This window comes from Tachyglossus aculeatus, chromosome 26 (genome assembly GCF_015852505.1).
Source record: "Tachyglossus aculeatus isolate mTacAcu1 chromosome 26, mTacAcu1.pri, whole genome shotgun sequence".
Lineage (NCBI taxonomy): Eukaryota > Metazoa > Chordata > Mammalia > Monotremata > Tachyglossidae > Tachyglossus > Tachyglossus aculeatus.
This window is the reverse complement of record NC_052091.1, coordinates 15,163,984-15,184,911: the sequence shown is the minus strand read 5'-3', so window position 1 is coordinate 15,184,911 and position 20,928 is coordinate 15,163,984. Positions and strand designations below refer to the sequence as shown.

Genomic DNA, 20,928 nt, shown 5'->3' with positions numbered 1-20,928 from the left:
TCCCTTACCTGCTCCGTGACCTAGGGAAAATCATTCCATTTCTCTATGCTTCAGTTTCCATCAATTGATGAATCATTGGTATTTACTGAGCGCTTACTGTGTGCATAGCTTCGAACTAAGGGCTTGGAAAAGCACAGTACGGCAGAGTTAGTAGATTTGTTCCTTGCCCACAACAAGTTTAGTGTTTCCTCTTCTGTATAATTAATTTATTCATATTGATGTCTGTTTATTTTTATAGATGTCTTTCTTCCTGAACCCCCGCACCCCATGGGGACTGTGAGCTCCATGTGGGCAGGGATTACCACTCTTTATTGCTGTATTGTACTTTCTCAAGTGCTCAGTACATTGCTCTGCACTCAGTGAGTGCTTAAAAAATATGATTGAATGAATAAATAAGTAATGGGAATTAAATCCCACTCTCCCTCCTGCTTAGACAGTGACCCTCACCCATGTGGTATAAGGAATGTGTTTGATCTGACTATCTTATATCTATCCCAGTGCTTAGCACACAGTAAGTGCTTGACTAATGCTATTAGTATTATTATTATTACTACTACTAATTATGATTTCCCTACCAGCCCAGCTGTGAAAGCATGGCAGGGTCCAGATTAGTCATCAGCCAGGAAGGAATAAAGCAGCCTCAAAGCAGGAGCAAGATAAACTCCCTGCCTTCAAGAAGTTTGCAATCTCCTAGATTCAAAGCCCTCTTAAACTCCCACCTCCTCTAATAAAGTCTGCCCTGATCGATTTCCCAGCCCCCTGAGCTATATTAATTCATTCAATAGTATTTATTGAGCAAATACTATGTGCAGAGCACTGTACTAAGCGCTTGGAAAGTACAATCCTCCATTCAGCTATCCCTAACACTTTTGAGCTCATTTTCACCTTCCTCAGCTCTCATGCCTATATGTCAGCCAAACTTATTTATTTAGAACACTTGAGTTGTGAATATTTTTAGGTTTGTCTCTCCCGTTAGGGTGTAACCTTCTTGGTTACCCTGTAATTTCTGGCTAAATTTCTGGTTAAAATGAAGCTTGTGAATTGTTGGTTTCAATTATCCATGCCCTCTCTGCCTCCCATCACCACAGAAGCTGAGTGTCCCCAGTACTAATTAGACTATTCCTTCTGTAGATGAAACATTCTTGAAGTTCAGCCATAGGCTATCCAATTATTATATAATTATAATTATATAATTGGTGGGGAGGGTGTCAATTCACTGATAGTAAACCTTCTTGGAGTCAGGGAACAGGTTAGTTCTTTATTCTCTACTTCTCAAGTTCCTAGTACAGTGCACATCACCAAGTGGGAGCTCAACAAGGGCTGCTGTTGCTATTATTATTATTATTATTACTACTTCTGCTTCTGTGTTGCCGTCTGTCTCTACGCGTCCGGCGCTGTGGGGAGATGGGCACCGCAATGGAAGAACACAGGCCAGGCGAGTCTCAAGGTGGACAAGGAGACTGTTTATTCAGCACACCGTGGAGGATTTTATACAGTGAGGAGCTTCAAGGGAGTCAGGTGACAGGCGGATGACTGCAAACTTATCAGCAAGGCTGAGCTTATCAGCAAGGCTGAGCTCATGCTTAGATTGGCATGTTCCTAAGGCAATTCTCAGAACAGCACCAAGTTATTTATCTAGCAGCCTGACTTCCTTCGTTGTTCCTTGTAGGTCTTCCTGTGAGCACGGAAGGCCGGGGGGCCTGGCTTACTACTTAGGCCCAAATGTTAGGTCTGCCACACTTCTGTAACTATTACTACTACTGCTATTGTTACTTGTTGTTGTTGTCTTAGGCTGTCGAGTCATATCCAACCCACAGCGATGCCATAGACACATCTCTTCCAGAACGCCCCACTTCCATCTGCAATTGTTCTGGTAGCACATTCAGTTTTCATGGTACAGATATGGAGGTGGTTTACCACTGCCTCCTTCCTCGCAGTCAATGAGTCTCTGCTCTCGACTCTCTCCAGTGCCACAGCTGCCCGGCGAGGTGAGTTTTGACCTGTAGCAGATTGCCTTCCACTCACTAGCCACTGCCCAAGCTAGGAATGGAATACGTAGGCCTCTCCTTGACTCTCCCTCCTGTACTTGTGACTGGTAGAGTACCGGAAACTCTCCAGGTGTGACCCTGAGAGGATGCTATTGTTATTACTACTGCTGCTGCTACTACTACTAGAGAAAGTCAGACACAAACTTGCAACCCTACAAATAAATGTAGAATGGTGATAGAAACATAAAACATATGAAAGACCCATGAGAGCCCAAACAGAAATATGTGAGCATGCAATTTGCAGAGGTAAATATGAATACCACCAAGTCGCTGGAGAGTTTGGGGGGTGGAGGGTGAGGTAGGTTGAGATGAACCTGGACGGGTTTTAGAGGAGTTTTGAGGGGGCGGAGGGATGGAGAGGCAGTGTGAGGAGGCAGGTGGTGTTTTATCCTGTTTTAGAGTCCAAATTCCCAGCAACTTTCCGAAAGATAAGATCAATCTCAAACAGCGGGGATTTTCCTGCCCCACATATGAACAGATGCTGGGAAACCCCCGTGTTGGCAAGAGATGTGCAGAGAGACATTCCCAAGCCTGCATTTTACTGTTCATGGGGAAGCCACTGTGCTGACATATAAGGAGAAGACCATCTTCAGGCAGATCCTCTCAGGAAAGCTATCCTGCTCTCCTTCATCTAGCCAAAGCAATGAGAGTCCCCTCACCTGCTTCTCATCATCATCATCATCATGATCTTCGGTGGTATTTATTGAGAGCTACTGTGTGCAGAGCACTCTCCTAAGGACCTGGGAGAATACAGTAGAGTTGGTAGACTCCTTCCCTGCTTACAGAATAGACTAGGGAGCATACATTAATAGGAATAATAATTATCCTCTTTTCTTCTTCAGTCACCTCGCCCAGAAGGAGATTCCCACCAGGCATTTTTCTCCAGGCCAGGCCATCCAGCTGCCCTGGGGGAGACAAGGGTCAGAGAGATTCAGAGCTTTCTGACCACTGCTGGACAAGAAGCAGCTTGTGCCTCCGCCTCCACTGAAGTCAAAACCTGAGGGAAATGGCTTCCATCGCAGCAGAAGGGATTGAGGTAAAACCCATCTGGAATAATAACAGCAATGATGGTATTTGTTAAGTGCTTACTATATGCCAAGCACTGTTCTAAGCACTGGGGTAATTACAAGGTAACCAGGTTGTCCCACATGGGGCTCACAGTCTTAATCCCCATTTTACAGACGAGATAACTGAGGCACAGAGAAGTTAAGTGACTTGCCCAAAGTCACACAGCTGACTAGCGGCAAAGCCGGGATTAGAACCCATAACCTCTGACTCCCAAGCCCGTGCTCTTTCCTCTAAGCCACGAGCAATACTGTAAAGGGAGATTGAAAGAGGTGATTTGACTCTCCTTTTCCCTACAGACTTTAAGCTTGTGTTTTGTACTCTCCCAAGCCCTTAGTACAGTGCTCAGAACTATGTGCAGACCACTGTAAGCACTCGATAAATACCAGGGATTGATTCTTTCCTGTGCCCTGGGTTAACCTTCTTTAAGGCAGAATCAGGCCTTAGAGTCACAGGACCCCAGAATAATAGAGTCTTGGGGGGCTTGGTTAAAAAAAAGAATCCAAAAAACAATAATTGAGGCATTTGTTAAGCTCTTACTATGTGCCAAGCCCTGATCTAAGCACTGGGGTAGATCAGATGGGATGCAGTACTTAGGTACATATCTATAAACTATATATAATGAGTTATTTATATTAATATCTGTCTCTAACCACTAGACTGTAAGCTCGATGTGGGCAGGGAATGTATCTATCAACTCTTGTACTGAACTCTCCCAAGCATTTAGAATGGTGCTCTGCACATGGTAAATGCGCAATAAAAACCATTGATGATGATAATGCTGACACATTCTCACTCCCATAAGGAGCTCACAGTCTAAAGGTGAATAAAACAATAATAATAATTGTGGTATTTGTTAAGCACTTACTCATGTTCCAGGCACTGTTCTAAGCCCTAAGGGGTAAATACAAGCTATTCTTGTATTCTTGTAAATACAAGAATTGGACACAGTCCCTGTCTCACGTGGCGCTCACAGTCTTAATCCCATTTTACAGATGAGGGAACCGAGGCGCACAGAAGCTAAGTAACTTGCCCAAGGTTACATAGCAGAGAAGTGGAGGAGTCAGGTTTAGAACCCAGGTCCTTCTGACTCTTGGGCCCTTGCTCTAGCCACTAGGCCATGCTGCTTCTCTGCTGCTGCTTCTGCCTTCCCAATGACCATCGTTAATCGCTTGCACTCCAGTGGCCCCTTCCAAACAATCATATTTGTTGAGTGCTTCCTGTGTGCAGAGCACTGTACTAAATACTTGGGAGAGTGCAATACAGCAGAGTGGGTAGATGCATTCCCTTCAACATATTCAAGCCTTCCTTATCATAAGAGTCTTCCCTGGATCCCACTAGCTCCTCTTTTAGTTTGAAAGGCATTTGTTAAGCACTTACTAAAAATAATAATAATAATGGCATTTGTTAAGCGCTTATGTGCAAAGCATTGTTCTAAGCTCTGGGGTGGATACAAGGTGATCAGGTTGTCCCACGGGGGGCTCAAAGTCTTAATCCCCATTTTACAGATGAGGTAACTGAGGCACAGAAAAGTTAAGTGGTTTGCCCAAAGTCACACTGCTGACAAGCGGCAGAGCCGGGATTAGAACCTATGACTTCTGACTCCTAAACCCGAGCTCTTTCCACTGAGCCACGCTACTATGTGCCAACCACCATACTGAGCATTGGGGTAGATACAAAATATTCAGATTGGACACAGTCCCTGTCCCTCATGGGGTTCCCAGTCTAAATAGAGGCAGTAGGATTTAATCCCCATTTTACAGATGAGGAAACTGAGGCACAGAGAAGTTAAATGACTCACCCAAGATCACCCAGTAGACAAATGGTGAAGCTGGTATTAGAATAATAATAATTATGGTATTGGTTAGGCACTTACTATGTGCCAAGCACTGTTCTAAGCACTGAGGTAGATACAAGGTAAGCAGGTTTTCCCACCTGGGGCTCACAGTCTTAATCCCCATTTTACAGATGAGGTCACTTAGGCCCAGAGAAGTTAAATGGCTTGCCCAAGGTCACACAGCAGACAAGTGGCGGAGCGGGGATTGGAACCCATGACCTCTGACTCCCAAACCCATGCTCTTTCCCCTAAGCCACACTGCTTCTCTATCAATCAATCAATCGTATTTATTGAGCGCTTACTGTGTGCAGAGCACTGTACTAAGCACTTGGAAGTACAAGTTGGCAACATATAGAGACGGTCCCTACCCAACAGTGGGCTCACAGTCTAGAAGACTGTGCCAAGGTCTCTGCCAAGGTCCTATGATTCCCAGGCCCATGTTCTATCCACTAGCCCACACTGCTTCATAACCTTTCAGTTATCGCCCATGTCCCATCTCCCATTCCTATCCAAACTCCTCCAATGAGATTTTTATGTCCGCTGCCTCCTTTTTCCCAACTCATTTCTTGACTCATAGTTGGTTTCCACCCGCTCCACTCCACTGAGACCACTCTCTCCTACATCTCCAGGATCTCATCTTGGACAAATTTAATGGACTTTATTCTCTACAAGTCCCCCTTGACCTCTGCTGCCTCTGATACTGTGGACCACTTCTCCCGGAACGCTTTCTAACCTTGGTTTTACAGCAATATAGTCCTTTCATACTTCTCCTCGTACCTCTCTCCCCCTCCTTCTCAGTTTATTCCCATGGTATTAGTCAGTATACAGTATTAGTTGAGAAAATAGTACGGGCAGAACACTATATTGTGCACTTGGGAGAGTACAATAATCAATCAAATCAATCAATAGAAGCAGTATGCCCTAGTGGCAAGAGCTTGGGCTTGGGAGTCAAAGGACATGGGTTCCAATCCCAGCTCTACCACTTGTCTGCTGTTTGACCTTGGGTAAGTCCCTTAACTTCTCTCTGCCTCTGTTTCCTCAATCAATCAATCAATCATATTTATTGAGCACTTACTGTGTGCAGAGCACTGTACTAAGCACTTGGGAAGTACAAGTTGGCAACATATAGAGACAGTCCCTACCCAACAGTGGGCTCACAGTCTAAAAGTGGGCTCGTCACTAAAATGGGGATTAAGACTGTGAGCCCCATGTAAGACAACCTGTTTACCTTCTATCCACCCCAACGCTTAGAACAGTGTTTGGCACAGAGTAAGCACTTAACAAATACCACAATTGTTATTACTATTATTACTGAGCGCTTACTTGTGTAGAGCACTGTACTAAACTCTTGGGAGAGTACAACACAACAGAGGTGGTAGAAATGTCTCCTGCCCACAATGAGTTTTCAGTGTAGAGAGGGAGAGTAGTTTAGATCCTGCCTTCTAGGAGTTTACAATCTAGTGGGCCTGGGCGTCAGGTGGCCTGGTTATAATCGTTGGCCCACCACTTGCCAGCTATATGACCCTGGGTAAGTCACTTCACTTCTCTGGGCCTCAGTTCTCTCATCACTAAAATGAGGATTAAAAATACCTGTTCTCCCTGCCCTGGAGGCTGTGAACACTGGGTGGGACAGGGACTGTGTCCAATGGATTTATCTTCTATCTCCCTTGGCACTTAGCCCAGTGCTTGGCACATAGTTAGCTCTGAACAAATACCACAACTATTATTCCCAGAATGACTCTGCCTGTTGCCTCCAGTTTGGGGGCTGTTCCAAGATTCCTGCCGGGCGGGAGAGAGGGTTTGGAATAAGAGGCATTGGACCCCACCACCTTGGGCAAAGCAACCTCACCTGCTGGCTAGAGCACCAGAAGAAGTGAGAGACGAAGAGAAAGTAACTGAGACAGAGTCGACCCATGTGAGGGTCAATTTTGCTGTGGGAATCATGACGATAAATAAAAATAATTGTGGAATTTGTTAAGCACTTACTATGTGCCAAACACTGTACTAAGTGCTGGGGTTCATCAGGTCTCAAGGGGCTCACAGTCAAAGAAAGAGGGAGAACGGTTATTGGATCCCCATTTTACAGTTGAGGAAATGAGGCCCAGAGAACTGAAGTGACTCACCCAAGGTCATATAGCTGGCAAGTGGTGGAAAATGGTGAAGAAAGGATTGGTCCTATTACTCCTCTCCCTCCCCCAGACTGTGAGCTCGCTGAAGGTAGGGAAAGTCACTGTTTATTGTTGTATTGTACTTTCCCAAGGCTTAGTGCAATGCTCTGCACACAGTAAGCACTCAATAAATCCGATTGAATGAATGCACACAGTAAGCCTTAATAAATACAGCTGACTGACTGAATGAATGAATGAACTAGGCCGTGATGCTTTTCAATCATTTTAGAATCATTTGTTTGTTAATAATCCTTTGTTATTCCCCCAGCATTTGTTTAGCGCTTATTGTGTGCCAAGCACTGGGGTAGTTACAAGATGATCAGGTCAGACACAGTCCCTGTTTGGGAAGTCCTTTCTGCCCCCAGAGGATGAGCAGTTGGGTGGACAGAGGTACCTTTGGTGCCAGCCCTGGGGAAAGATTAGAGTTGGTGCAGGGCTTCCAGCCCGGGCTACCCTCAGAGGGGCAGCCGATCGCCCTGCGGTCCAGGGACAGCCTTGCCTCGTGAGCTCGGAGGGGCGGTCAGCTTCCGCTCTGCAGGTATCTCCAACAGCTGACACCCAAGTGCGACGCTGCCGACAGGACTTCCTTGGTCGACTCAGTCACCAGGTCCTACCATCATTCGTTTATTCATTCAGTCGTATTTACTGAGTGTTTACTGTGTGCAGAGCACTGTACTAAGCACTCTGGAGAGTACAGTACAACAATAAACTGACACATTCCCTGCCCACAATTGGTTACAGTCTAGCGGGAGGGAGACAGATATCAGAACAAATAAATAAATTACAGATATGTATATAAGTGCTGTGGGGCTGGGAGGGGGGAAGAGAAAAGGGGGTAAGTCAGAGTGATGTAGAAGGGAGTGGGAGAAGGGAAAAGAAGGGGCTTAGTCTGGGAAGGCCTCTTGGAGGACCTGTGCCTTCTGTAGGACTTTGAAGCAGGAGAGACTAATTGTCTGTCAGATTTGAGGAGGGTGGATATTCCAGGTCAGAGGCAGGATGTGAGCTATGGGTTGATGGAGAGATAGACAACCTTCCCATCCTGGATCCTCACTTTACCTTGTTAGGAGTGGTCACGGGACATGCCCATGGGAAGGGCAACCTCCACCCCTTTCTTCCCAGGCCCTTCTTTTCCTTCTCCCAGCTCACTCCCACTTTTTTCTCTCCCATCTCTCTTCCCAACTTCAAAGTCCTTTAGAAATTCCATCTCCTCCAAGAGGCCTTCCCTGGTTAACCTCTCTCCTCTTCTCCATTCCCCAACTTTAGCTGCCATGGCATTTCTGTGTCAACGAAGCCTTTAGGTACTTGCCCCAAGCCCCACAGCATTTATGTACAGATCTTTAAACTCTGCTACTTCCCATATCTGTAATGTATTGTAGCATCTTTCTCTTCTGTTAGATTGAAAGGTCCTGAGGGCAGGGATCATGTCTACCAAGTCTAGTAAACTCGTCCAATGTCTGATTTAGTGTAAGCGTTCAATAAATAAGGGGGCAGGGAAGCAGGGAAGGCCTCTTGGAGGAGATAGAATGTAGCTGGGTTCTAATCCCATTTCTGCAATCAATCAATAAATTGTATTTATTGAGCGCTTACTGTGTGCAGAGCACTGTACTAAGCACTTAGGAAGTACAAGTTGGTAACATATAGAGACAGTCCCTACCCAACAGTGGGCTTGGGAAAGTACAATAAGTCACATAGTGAGTACTCCATAAATACATTTAATTGATGAATTAATTGGTGAGTTCAGGTCTTTTAATTTGGCTGCTTCCCCTCCTGATCATTTATTTTAGTATCTGCCTCCCCCCCGCTAAACTCTAAGATCCTCAAGGGTAGGTATCTTTTCTATGAACTCTATTGTACTTTCCCAAGCCCTTAGTACAGTGCTCTGCGTCAAGTAAACAATCAATAAAGGCAATGGATTGATTGATTGACTCAGGTGGCTGGGGTTCTTAGAGTCTTCCAGGTAGCCAGGATCATGTTCTGAGAAGTGAGAGAGCAAAACTGATCAATAGTATTGATTGATTGCCTACTGTACTAAGTGTTTGGGAGCATGCAACGGGGTTAGTATACACAATCCTCCCATCAAGGAGCTTATAATCTAGTGGGGAAGACAGACACAAAAATACATTACAAGGAGTAATAATAGAGTGTAAAGCAATGTGGAGTGGGGGGAAACAGGAAGAGGGGTGGAGTACTTATGTGCTTAGTGTAGTGTTCTTCACCCAGTAAGTGCTCAATAAATACTACAGATTGATTAGGTGACCCAAAAGTGCTTAAGCAGTGGCCCACAATTTTTTAGAGCCAGAGGTTGAGGTGGGCAGGGCACCTGACTACCATGCTTATTATTATTATTAATAATAGCATCATTTGTAAAGTACTTATTTCGTGCCAAGCACTCCAAAAGGTAGAGAAAAGATAATCATGTCAGATTCAGTCCCTCCCACCTGGAGATCACAGTCTAAGTAGGAGGGAGATCCAGGAAGCAGAGGGAAGGAAAGAATGAAGAGGGGAAAGGCTGGAGGCAGGGAGGCCAGTAAGGAGGCTGATGCACCATGGTGAACCATACAGCCGGCTGTAAGGGTGGAGAGAAAGGGACTGATTCAGGAAATTTCAAGGAGTAAGAACAAGCTAGACTGTGAGCCTGTTGTTGGGTAGGGACCATCTCTATATGTTGCCAACTTGTACTTCCCAAGCGCTTAGTCCAATGCTCTGCACAAAGTAAGCGCTCAATAAATACGATTGAATGAATGAATGAATGAATGACAGGCACTGTGTTCAACCTGATGAACTTGTATCTGAACCATTGCTTAGAACAGTGCTTGGTACATAGTAAGCCCTTAACAAGTACCATTATTATTATTATTGGGGGTGGTTTGATGGGGAGGTCACCCAATGGATTATGCTTTCCCTGGTTAGAAAATGGGCCCAAAGAGCCAAGGTGGGTGTGTTTTGTAGGTTTGTCTGTGATGTTCTGCTTGGGGCAGGTCTCCTATACATTGGGGTCTCCAGGGAAACCTCAAACAGGAATGGGCCCCTAGTAAGCGCTCAATAAATACGATTGATGATGATGATGATGCTATCTGGGTCCACAGCTAAGACAGCTTTGGAGGGCTGGCCTGCAGCAATTGTTATCGGCAGTCACCCTAGTGACCCCAAGCAGGGGGAGTTTATCTCAGCTAGCTCTCCACCAGTGGGTTTGTACATTTACATGTCAAATTAGCCTCATATAAGGCAGGGGCCTCCATGGAGGGTACACACCTGAAATGCAAAGAATAGGCAGGTGCTATCATCACACCTCTCCCCCCAGCCCACATATCACTATTTTTGTTGCCTAAAAAAGAGAGTCTGTCAGTCAATCAATCAACAGTATTTACTGATTACGTCCAGGGGAGACAGACATGAATATACATGAATAATTTATAATATAATAATAACTATGAAATCTGTTAAGCACTTACTACATGCCAGGCACTGTTCTAAGCGCTGGGGTAGATACAAGATCGTTGGGTTGGACAGAGTCCCTGTCCCACATAGGGCTCACAGTTTCATGTAAATGATGGTATTTGTTAAGCGCTTACTATGTGCCAACCGCTGTACTACGTGCTGGGGTGGATACAAGCAAATCGAGTTGGACACAGCCCTGTCCCACATGGGGCTCACAGTCTCAATCCCCATTTTACAGATGAGGTAACTGAGGCACAGAGACGTGAAGTGATTTGATGACGATGGCATTTATTAAGCGCTTACTATGTGCAAAGCACTGTTCTAAGCGCTGGGGAGGTTACAAGGTAATCAGGTTGTCCCCCCGGAGGCTCACAGTCTTAATCCCCATTTTACAGATGAGGTAACTGAGGCCCAGTGAAGTGACTTGCCCAAAGTCACACAGCTAAGTGGCGGAGCCGGGATTTGAACCCATGACCTCTGACTCCAAAGCCTGTGCTCTTTCCACGGAGCCACGCTGCTTCTCAAGTGATTTGCCCACAGTCACACAGCAAAGAAGCTATATAGAGCATATACAGATGGTCCCTACCCAACAACGGACTCACAGTCTAGAAGGGGGAGACAGACAACAAAACAAAATATATAAACAAAATAAAATAAATAGAATAGTAAATATGTACAAGTAAAATAGAGTAATAAATACTATGTATTTATTATATCTGTATATATTATATTTATAATTAGTATAATTTATAATTAGTATATTTATAATATACAAATAAATACTATTGATTGATCAATCAATCAATCAATCGTATTTATTGAGTGCTTACTGAGTGCAGAGCACTGTACCTGATCACCTTGTATCCTCCCCAGCGCTTAGAACAGTGCTTTGCACATAGTAAGCGCTTAACAAATGCCATTCTTCTTCTTATTATTATTATTACTAAGCGCTTGGGAAGTATAAGTTGGCAACATATAGAGACAAATGCAATTGATGGATTGAAGAGTCTTGCTTCTGTTAGCTTCTGCCTCACTCTCTGGACTGCAAGTTCCTTGTGGGTGGGGATCATGTCTACCAACTCTATTATATTGTTCTCTCCCAAGAACTTAGTACAGTGGTCTGCACACAGTAAACATGTCACAAATACCATTGGTTGATTGATAGATCGTCAGAAATTACTTCCTGCTGTTGAGGAATAGGCGCTGGCCACAGGGAAGAGGGCCTATATTAATCAACGCGGCTCCACTCTGCCTGGGATGCCTCCATCCTGTGCGGGCCGTTATCTCCGATAACATCCTGATAACAGGGACTCTGACACTAACCAGACCGTGATAAACAAAGGAGGGTTAACTTAACTCAGGATCTAGGAATGCCAAGGTTTTGCCTGCGTGGGAATCCTTTGTGTAGCACGGAGGGGGAATCAAATAAAAGAGGAAGAAGCGGCTGGCAACAGGGCTGTTTTGTCACTCGTACCCCATCCCGGGGTGAACAGACAGCCACCTTTCCTCCTTTCGCTGATCTATGACTCACTGTCTTCGAGTCGTTCCTGACCCAGTCATGGGTACGAACCTTTGCCTCACTCCGCCCGCCGTAGTCACCCAGCCACCGTTGGTCACGCGGAGATCATTTTATTCCTAACACCACCAAGCCAACTCAACTTGACAAGGCTGAAGCTGGCGGTGGGGATGGAAGGTTTGGGGGTAGATAATAGAAGGGATATTTAAAATCCCTTTAAAATTCCCTTTAAATTCAATGACATCCAAAATAATCAACAAATGAGCATCTACTCTCTTTGAATCAGCAACTCAGCCCCCATTTCCTATAATTATAATAATAATGATGATGGTATTTGTTAAGTGCTTACTATGTGCCAAGCACTGTTCTAAGCGCTGAAGTGGATACAAAGTAATCAGGTTGTCCCAAGTGGGGCTCACAGTCTTAATCCCCATTGTACAGATGAGGTAACTGAGGCATAGAGAATTGAAGAGACTTGCCCAAGGTCACACAGCAGACACGTGGTGGAGTTGGGATTAGTACCCATGACCTTCTGACCCCCAAGCCCGTGCTGTCCCCACGACCCCACTCTTTCTTCTCCATCCAAATACTACCTTATTAGTACAATCACTCATCCTATCCCGCCTAGATTACCGCATTAGCCTCCTTTCTGACCTCCCAACATCCTGCCTCTCCCACTTCGGTCCAAATTTCACTCTGCTGCCCGGATTGCCTTTCTACAGAAAGGTTCAGGACATGTCCCCCCTCCTCAAAATCTCCAGTGGTTGCCCACCACCTCTGTATCAAACAAAAACTCATCACCATTGGCTTTAAAGCACCCCATCACCTTGCCCCTTCCTATCTCACCTCGCTTCTCTCCTGCTACAACTCAGTCCACATACGTAGCTCCTCTGGGGCTAACCTTCTCCATGTCCCTCGTTCTTCCCTGCCTCACCACTGACCCAGGCCCACGTCCTGCCTCTGGCCCGGAATGTCCTTTCTCCTCAAATCCGCCAGACAATTACTCTTCCCCCTGCTTCAGAGCCTTATCCAAGAGGCCTTCCCAGGCTAAGGCCCACTTTTCCTCATCTCCCACACCCTTCTGTGTTGCCCTAACTTGCGTTCTTTTCTCTTCCACGCGTTCTTTTCTCTTCCACCCACCTCACAGCCCCCAGCACATATGTATAGATCTGTAATTTTATTTATTTTTACTGATGTCTGTCGTCCCCCCTACCCCCAACCCCAAGACTGTGAGCTCGCCGTGGGCAGGGATTGTCACTGTTTATTGTTTCTTGCATTGCACTTTCCCAAGTGCTTAGTACAGTGCTCTGCACACAGTAAGTGCTTAATAAATAGATGGAATGAATTGAATGAAGAAGGTCCCCCCTCTTTTAAAGCGTGTCTTTCCTGTGTGCTAACCACACCCCTTGTCCTGAACCTCCTCCTGTTGGCTGCTTCCCTAATGGAATATCCCCTAGGTGATTGACTTTCCCCTTGAGAGAGGGCATTATGAGTGAGTGTCATCCTTGGATAATGAGCATAGCACTGGGAAAGTTTGCCAAGGTAAACAGTTTACTTCCTGGGTCTATTGTCTTTTTATAGACTAGCTTAAGATAGTGGGTCCTCAGAAAATAGATCTTTCTTCCTGTCCTTATTGTCTTCTTAGGGAGTGGATGGCTTACTGCTTCAAACTTCCTGGGTGCCACGTTTGTTATCTAAGATGTCAGTCTGATCTGATTAGTATGTGCACAGTGCTCTGTTGTTGTTGTCTTAAAAACAGGATGACTCAACCTGTGGAGCTACCCAAATTCAGTTCACTTCTCTGGGCCTCAGTTACGTCATCTGTAAAATGGGGATTAAGACTGTGAGCCCCACGTGGGACAACCTGATTACCTTGTATCTACCCCAGTGCTTAGAACAGTGTTTGGTATATAGTAAGCGCTTAACAAATACCAAAATTATTCTTATTATACAACAGAATCGACAGACATATTCCCTGCACACAAGGAACTGACAGTCTTGAGGGGGACACAGACATTAATACAAATACATAAACTACAGAGATAAGTAAGTGCTGAGGGTGGGGTGACTATTGGCTCAGTGGAAAGAGCAAGGGCTTTGGAGTCAGAGGTCATGGGTTCAAATCCCGGCTCCGCCAACTGTCAGCTGTGTGACTTTGGGCAAGTCACTTAACTTCTCTGTGCCTCAGTTACCTCATCTGTAAAATGGGGATTAAAATTGTGAGCCCCTCGTGGGTCAACCTGATCACCTTGTAACCTCCCCAGCGCTTAGAATAGTGCTTTGCACATAGTAAGCACTCAACGAATACCAACATTAATTAATTAAGTCCTTCAGGGGTGACTATCAAGTCCTTCATCCATGGAAAAGGCTGAGTGACTGCATCAAAACCCTTGGGGGAAGAAGTCAAGTAAATGGCTTTCAGGTTGATAATGGGACCTCAATGAGAAGAGAAGCCGCGTCCCAATAAGATTGGCTGACAACAAGAGGTGATGACAGCCAGGATCAACGGTGTTTATTGAATACTTACCCGGTGCAGAGGACTGTACTAAATGCTTAGAAGAAGACAATGCAACAGAGTTGGTAGACATATTTCTTGCACTTATTTACATATCTGTAACTTCATTTATATTAATGTCTGTGTCCCCCTCTAGACTATTAGCTCGTTGTGGGCAGGGAATCTGTTATATTGTTATATTGTACTCTCCCAAGTGCTTAGTACAGTGCTCTGAATATAGGCAGAGCTCAATAAATACAATTGATTGACCTTGATTGATTGATTGCTCACAACGAGCTTACGGTCTAGTTGCCCAGAACTTTGCTGGGGGCTCATCCTGAAAGTCAGCCAAGATTTAAGAGCAGCTTGTCTCAGTGGAAAGAGCCCGGGCTTTGGAGTCGGAGGTCATGGGTTCAAATCCCGGCTCCGCCACTTGTCAGCTGTGTGACTTGGGCCAAGTCACTTAACTTCTCTGTGCCTCGGTTACCTCATCTGGAAAATGGGGATTAAGACTGTGAGCTCCACGTAGGACAACCTGATTACCTTGTATCTCCCCCAGCGCTTAAAGCAGTGCTTGGCACATAGTAAGCGCTTAACAAATACCGAAATTATTACTATTTAAATGCTGAAATTTCAAGGGTTTGGCCATCCTCGACACGGAGCATTCAACCTTTAGACTGCCACCTCTAGACTGTAAGTGCTCAATAAATACCACTGATGGATTCATTATTTTGCATCTACCCCAGTGGGTGGCACATGATTAGCACTTCACAAATGCTATTGTTATCGTGGTATTATTATTGTTATTATCTCTGTTGTTATTTTTATCCTCACGGCGTACCCGGAGGCTAGAAGGAACGAGGATTATTACTCCCATTGTGCAGATGAGGCCCAGGAAATTTACATTAACCCAAGGTCACGCGGCAGGTCAACAGCCTTAGAGCCCAATTCTTCCTGCCTCAGAGCACAGCGCTATCTGACGACTCAGATAAAGGGATTTCCTCACCGGCTTGTCAAGGTTAACTTGCAGGAGGGAAAGGATGTGTATTTCTGCAGACCTGCCCTGATAAAGAGCTGGATGGAGGTTTCACCTTCCACGAGGACAGATCCACTAGCTTCGATTAGGCTAAAACCAGTGGCTTGCAAACCTAGAGAGAACCCTGGACGTAAAAACTCCACAACCCCACATCCCCACAACCCCACAACCCACTCCATTCCCTCCCTCCCCCCGCATCTAGAAGAAGCTGCTCTTTTTCAATCTGGGGGCAATTTCATCTTACCTGGAGAATCAATCAATGAATGGTATTTATTGAGTGCTTACCTTATGCAGAACCCTGTACTAAGCACAAGGAGAGGACAATACAATAAAGTTGGTAGAACGATCCCTGTGCACAAGGACACAGGTATTAAAACATAAATCACAGATATAATAATACTTAATAATTACTATTATCATAATACTTTTTAAATGGTATTTGTTATGCGCTTAGGATGCTCTGCACACAGTAAGCACTCAATAAATACGATTGAATGAATGAATATGCAAGGAATTGCAATAATAATAATGGTATTTGTTAAGTGCTTACTATGTGCAAAGCACTGTTCTAACTGCTGGGGGGATACAAGGTGATTAGGTTGTCCCATGAGGTCATGGGTTCAAATCCCGGCCCCGCCAATTGTACTTCCCGAGCACTTAGTACAGTGCTCTGCACACAGTAAGCGCTCAATAAATACGATTGAATGAATGAATGAATGACATGGACTCTGTCCAATCCTAACATCTTCTATCTACTGCAGCGTAGCTCAGTGGAAAGAGCACGAGCTTGGGAGTCAGAGGTTGTGGATTCAAATCCCAGCTCTGCCACTTGTCTCTTGTGTGACTTTGGGCAAGTCATATAACTTCTCTGGGCCTCAGTTACCTCATCTGGAAAATGGGGATTAAGACTGTGAGCCCCACGTGGGACAACCTGATCACCTTGTATCCCCCCAGCCCTTAGAACAGTGCTTTGCACATAGTAAGCGCTTAACAAATGCCATTATTATTATTGTTATTACCCAGACCCCCCAGCCCGGGAAGCAAAGACTCCCCTCTTCTGTGGTTCTGGCAGATGGAGCCTACAACCTGTACCGCTCTCCCTCTCCACTCTGCCCACCAGGCCGGACAGCCCCTTCCCAGGCCACCACCTCTGCTTTCACGCTGGGTGCCAGTCTTGTTGCTGGGGTGCCCGAGACCTGGGTTTAACTTGGCCTTTGCCTTTGCTGCCATCGCCCCAGGGGTCGGGCTCGACTGCTTCGGCTATAGCAGAAACACTCCCAGCCACCACGCCCCAGTGCTGTTTGCTGTTCTCTTTAATCAGGGCTATGGTATCGACTGGCATCCGCTGCCAGCTTATCCTGGGAGTGGGTCCAGCAGCTCCCTGTTCCCCAGGTGGGCTTTGGAACTTGTTCTTTGTCTCAGCTGGCCCTTTCCGCCCCTGCCCTCTCCCTCCTGTCCCCTTTACCTCCTCCTGACATCTCCCGTCCTCCCTTCTCATCAAGGTTCTGCTCATAGCCTGATGTTCCATGTCTGTGCCCCATCTCTCTTCCCTGCAGGATCCCAGCCTTCAGGGAGAGTCTGGGTCTCCGGCAGCCAGGAGGGAAAAGGATTCTGGAAAAACAAAGGTGAGCCCAGCCACAGGGCCCCTCCCAAGTCAATCCCAACCAAGTTCATCATCTGGACGTGGCCGCACCGGGCCACATCTTACTGCTTAGCCTCCCAGGGGGCCTTCTCTCACCTGCTCTCACCTCCCTTGCCTGCCCTAGAAGTGGGGAGCCCCACCAAGGAAGACCCTGACCACAGAGGACTGGACTCCAGGGTCTGCGCATCTAGCTCAGCCTAGTGCAGTGGCCCATTATTGGCCCCCAGGCCTTACCCTCATCCGTCCCATCAATCTTTCTGTTTCTCTTCATGGGTCAGAGCCTGCTCCTGCCCCAGGCCCATTTGAATTCACTTTGCAAGGGAAATTTCACCTAGCCTGGAGTCCTTTGCCTTGCTTCTGGCCAGATGATTCCCTCCCTCTTTTTCCCCTTCCAACTTCCCGTTCCCAGTCTTGGCCATCATTTTTTTTTAATCCCCACTGCTCAGGTTTCTTTCTGGGGCTGCTGCCTGTCCCCATTCAGAAATGTCAGCAGTCAATTGTATTTATTCAACACTTTCTGTGTGCAGAGCACTGGACTAAGCACTTGGGAGAGTACAACACAATAGAACAGACACATTCCCTGCCCACAATGAGCTCTTCATCCAGTCCTTGGTACTCAAGGAGGTGAAAGATTCATCCAATCAATCAGTGGTATTTGTTGAACATTTACTGCGTGCAGAGCACTGTACTAAGTATGTGGGAGAGTGCAATACAACAGAATTGGTCATTTAACCTCAGAAAGAGACAGTCTGGTAGGGAGGTAGGGGAATAGGGTCAAGGAAACCAGCATTCTTCCGGTTCCTCCTCTTATGGCTGTCCACAAGGACGCTTGTTAGTTTTAGTTTTTAAGATTGATAAGACAAAGGACCAGGGGGCTGGACCTCACCCTGATAATCAGTCAGGCAGATGTATTTCTGAATGTTGTCCACTAGCAGACTTGACATGACTGACTCCATTTTGTGTATGCTGACAGTAACCCTCCATTTGTGCAGGCTGAGAGAACAAGTCTGCATCAGATACCTTCAAGGCCATCAAGGAACACCCATCCATAGATAACGAGAATTTACCTCCCTATTAACGAGAATTTACCTCCCTATTAACGAGAATTTACCTCCCTATTAACGAGAATTAATAGGCCGATTTACACCGAGCTAACCTATTTCGCACCCTACTTGTCGATACACTGAATCTCCCACTTGTTATCACTACTCTCATTATTTCCTCTTTCTGCTGCCCATTTCCTTCAAGGACCGAAAGAGAGGGTACGGATATTGCATTCCATCTGGCCAGGAATCACAGAACACTTCCAGGGAGACGGGGAAGTGTTACTGGGTTTCCCTCGAAGCAGGCTTCCTCCTTCTCCTCTCCCACTCAAATCATTTCCTTCTTGAAACGAGTTGATTTTCAGGTAAGAACGGGATCATAGTGAGACATATACAGAGACTGAGAGAGACAGAGGGAACGTTTCTGAGAAAACAGTCAGTGTCCATTCCCATCCCCAGTCCCAACCCGCATCGATCTGCCACGCTCATCTCCTCCTGTCACTCTCCCGAGTGCTTGGAACAGTGCTCTGCATGTAATAAACACTTTGATCGATGCTCAGATTTTCATTCAATTCAGTCGTATTTATTGAGCGCTTACTGTGTGCTGAGCACTGTACTTAATGCCTAAAACTAACGTGGCCTTGAAATATGTTATCTTCCACTCTTTGACTCCAGCAACCAAAGGCAAGTGAGAGGGAAGGTCTCATTGCAGGGCAACATCTAGGCTTTTTTTTTTCCCTGTAGGAACACAAGGAATCAAGTGCCCTAGGCCTGGGTGCTCAATAAATGTTAGCAATCAACAACAGGAAAGGTAATACCTATACTAGGAAAAGATGAGGGTGGGGGGGGCTGGTTATTTTTGAAGAATCTTACTCTCTCTCTCACCTTTGTCTAGTCCTCCCCCTCCCACTTTGGGTCCCACTCCAGCCTCACAGGGACTTAGCAGGGGTTGGGAGCTTTTTTCTCTAGAAAAACACCCTGGTTCCCCTCAACCCAAACTAACTGGCTTGCTGCAGCTCTCCTGTGAGGCTGAGCAGGCGGAGGGCTCATCTCTCTGTCCCTCCCTGTCTTGTTTCCTGATGTGGACAGAGTGGCCTGAGGGACTAGTTACCTTGGGGTCCCCCAAGCCTCTGGTTAGCCCATGTCCTGGAAATGTTGGATTTAAGGAGAGGGGGAGAGGGGGAGAGAGAGAGAGTGTGAGTGAGTATCAGGGAAGGAGAGAAGAGGGTTTGGGAACAGTTGGAAGGGAGAGTTTCCAACTCCAGGGTAACCCCCAGTCACACGCTCCGGCCAACGGCACCGATCATGGGATCTTGAAGGCTGGGCGTGGGCAGGGAGGGGACCCAGAGTGGCGGCTCTCCAGAACCGTTGGAGAGGTCCCGTTCAGGAGCCAAACCCAGGAGGATTTCCGGGAGTTTGATTTGCTTGACAGCTCCGAGCCCGACGGAGAGGGTCAATCTGGACTTGGGAGTGGCAGGTGGAACATGGGCTGGCTCTGGAGATGGAGGGGAGACAAGGAGCCTGTCACCGCCTAGAAGGGGAACTGGGAGGATCCAAGGGCTCATCAGAGAACCGGGGGGCTTCCCGTCCCCAGTCAAAATAGCCACCTCCCACTGATGGTGTCAGTGATGCAGTGTGACCTAGTAGATAAAGAGCACAGGACTGGGAGTAAGAGGGCCTGAGTTCTAAGTCTGGCTCCACCATCCACCTGCTGTATGACCTTGGACTGGTCACTTCACTTCTCTGGGCCTCAGTTTCCTCATCTGTAAAATAGGGGTGAAATACCTGTTCCCTCTCCCCCATAGACGGAGAGCCCCAAATGCACTAGGGCCTGCTCCTGATCTGATTGTATTGTATCACCCCAGTGATTGGCAATTGTAAGTGCTTAACAAATACCATTATTATTTTTTGTTATTATTTCAGAGTCATTTAAGCACCAGCCGCTGAGGACTAACTTGGGAGGATGTGGCCTCTGAATGCCCACTTTTGACTCCTGGTTCATCCCTTCAGGTAGTCCCCTGACCGCAGCCCCCTTCCCCACAGGGCTCTCCAAGGTTCTTGCTCCAGATGGGTCCGCAGCTGGAAGCTGAGTCTCGGGAGCAGGCGGGGCGCAGGTAGCCCTGGGGCCCTGAGAGTTGTGCCTGCTGCTCCTTGGCTCGCCCCATTTAAACAGGGAGGGAGGGGGTGTGTGGGGAGAGGAGGCGGGGGATAGCCCAGGAAGCCTCTCTGAAGGCTGAGCTTCCCACATGAGGCGGGAGGCTGAGCCACTGCCAGCCAGTGAAGCAATGTTTGCAGAGCAGAGGGGCAGGCTGTCCCAAGTCACAGTGGAATGTGCTCGTAGTGCAGAGCTGATGGCCCTGTGAGGTTGCCAGCCCCGAGACCACCACCTTCTGCAGGGGGCCAGCAGGATAATAATAATAATATGGCATTTATAAAGCACTTACTATGTTCTAAGTGCTTGGGGAGGTTACAAGGTGATCAGGTTGTCCCACGGGGGGCTCACAATCTTAATCCCCATTTTACAGATGAGGTAACTGAGGCACGGAGAAGTGAAGTGACTTGCCCAAAGTCACACAGCTGACAATTGACGGAGCCGGGATTTGAACCCATGACCTCTGACTCCAAAGCCTGGGCTCCTTTC

At 46.6% G+C, this 20,928-nt stretch overlaps 1 non-coding gene across 1 annotated transcript; it reads right to left on the bottom strand.

Moving 5' to 3' along the window:
- Positions 1 to 1,998: 1,998 nt before the first annotated feature.
- On the bottom strand, positions 1,999 to 2,136 carry LOC119946256. Its single transcript, XR_005456362.1, has one exon. It is a non-coding gene; the product is annotated as a small nucleolar RNA SNORA7 (small nucleolar RNA).
- Between the last annotated feature and the right edge of the window lie 18,792 nt (positions 2,137 to 20,928).